Here is a 2,207-nt window from a genome sequence, read left to right as displayed (position 1 = left end):
ACGTACAGTTGACTCTTGTACAACATGGGGGTTGGGGTGCCAACCCCCTGTGCAGCTGAAAATCCATGTATAAGTTTTGACTCCCCAAAAACTAAATTACTTGACTACTTAGCTACTACTTACGTGTTCTGTGTGCTCTCCCTGGAGAAGGGGTGAGCTTTGTTACTTAAATCATAGTTAAATAGTTAAGTACTTAACTGCTTAACTACTAATAGCCTACTGGTAGGTAGGCTACTTACCTGTTTGGTTAGGTGTGTCATGCATTCATGACACACCTAACCAAAATTTTTTCAATATATTTATTGAAAAAACTGTGCAGATAAGTGGACCTACACAGTTCTAACTCTTGTTGTTCAAAGGTTTGCTATATTTAGGTGTGGAGCTCTGTTTATCCCACTTGGAGCGTGTCGAGATTTTTAGATGTCTAGAGTAACATTTTTATCAAATTTGGGAAGTTTTCAGCCATTATTTCCTTAAATATTGTTTTAGAGCCGGCCCGTGGCTCACTTGGAAGAGCGTGGTGCTGACAACACCAAGTCAAGGGTTAAGATCCCCTTACCAGTCATCTTATAAAATAAATAATAAATAAATATTGTTTTAGTCTGTTTTGTGTTGCTATTAACAGAATACTTGAGACTGGGTGATTTATAAAGAAAAATGACATTTATTGCTTACAATTTCTGAGGCTGGGAAGTCCAAAGTCCATCTGGTGGTGACAGTGACCCAGGGGTCTCACATTCCAAGATGGTGGAAGCAGAAAAGCAGAGAGAGAGACAGACTCTCCTCTTTTTTTAAAGCTCTCAGAACTATCCCCCTGTCCACCATTTTTAATCCATTCACTCCTGCATGGTCCTATAATCCAATCACCTCTTCAAGGCTCCACCCTTTCTTTTTTTTTTTTTCCTTTTTCTTGTCTTTTTTTTCGTGACCGGCAATGGGATCGCAACCCTCGGTGTCGCGCCCGCACCGCGCTCAACCAGTGAGTGGACTGGTCTCTATATGGGATCCAAACCCTCGGCGGGAGCGCCGCAGCGCTCCCAAGCTCCGCACTCTACTGAGTGCGCCACTGGGCCGGCCCTAGGGCTCCACCTTTCAATTACCATAATAGGATTTCCCACCCTCTTAACAGTCACAGTGGGGGCCAAGTTTCTAATACATAAAAGTTTCTAATAAAGCTTGGGTGACACAATTAAGCTTCAGTGAGTTTGGGGGGACATAATTCAATCCACTACAAGTATTCTTTGTTACTTTCCTCACCTTCTGGGACTCTCATTATGTGTAGTTTTGTGTGCTCAGTGGTATCTCAGAGATTTCTGAAGCTCTGTTCATTTTTTTTCACTCTTTTTTTCTTACTCTTCCTCAGACTGAATAATCTCAATTGGCCTATCTTCAAGTTTGCTGGTTCTTTCTTCTATCAGCTCAAATCTGCTATTCAGCCCCTCTAATGGCAATAGATAAATGGACAAACAAGCAAAGATCAATAATCCAGATTCTCCATTGTCTCCCATCCAATATACACAAAATGTCTAAAAATCATTAGTCCATTTATAGAGCTCACCAAATGGTCAGACCATGAAACCAATGCTCACCTTTGCTTCCAGCAATGGGGAATAACTTATGGCCACAAACTAAACAAAACCAAAAATAAAACAAAATCACTTGAAAGGAAAATTAAACTTAGAAAAATTACAGCTACAACATCATAATTCTTTTTTTTTTTTTTTTAAGGATCCAATCCCGGGGCCTTGGTGTTATCAGCACCGCACTCTCCCGAGTGAGCCACGGGCCGGCCCCAACATCATAATTCTATTGCTACTTTAGACTCCTCCCTGGGAACCAAGAAATGACATGCTTGGGCTTAAGTGGTATGTGAGGTGCACCGCTCAGAAAACAAGGCTCAGCAGCTCTGGGCACCACGAACCACTGGGCATCATGGTGGAAGACTCCAAAACTGTCACCAGAAAATTTTCAGAAAAAGGTAAAACCATGACTCTTATAGTGATATAAAGTGAACACATGCCAGATTCTATTTAAACCATTATTAATGAGGGACTCAGGAATGTAATTCAAAGGAGAAGTCAAAGCTTCCTTCTTTTCTTTCCTTCCCTTCCTTCCCTCCCTTCCTTCCTTCCTTCCTTCCTTCCTTCCTCCTTCCTTCCTTCCTTCCTTCCTTCCTTCCTCCTTCCTTCCTTCCTTCCTTCCTTCCT

This window comes from Galeopterus variegatus, unplaced genomic scaffold (genome assembly GCF_000696425.1).
Source record: "Galeopterus variegatus unplaced genomic scaffold, G_variegatus-3.0.2 Scaffold711, whole genome shotgun sequence".
Classification (NCBI taxonomy): domain Eukaryota; kingdom Metazoa; phylum Chordata; class Mammalia; order Dermoptera; family Cynocephalidae; genus Galeopterus; species Galeopterus variegatus.
Note: the sequence above shows the minus strand (reverse complement) of the source record.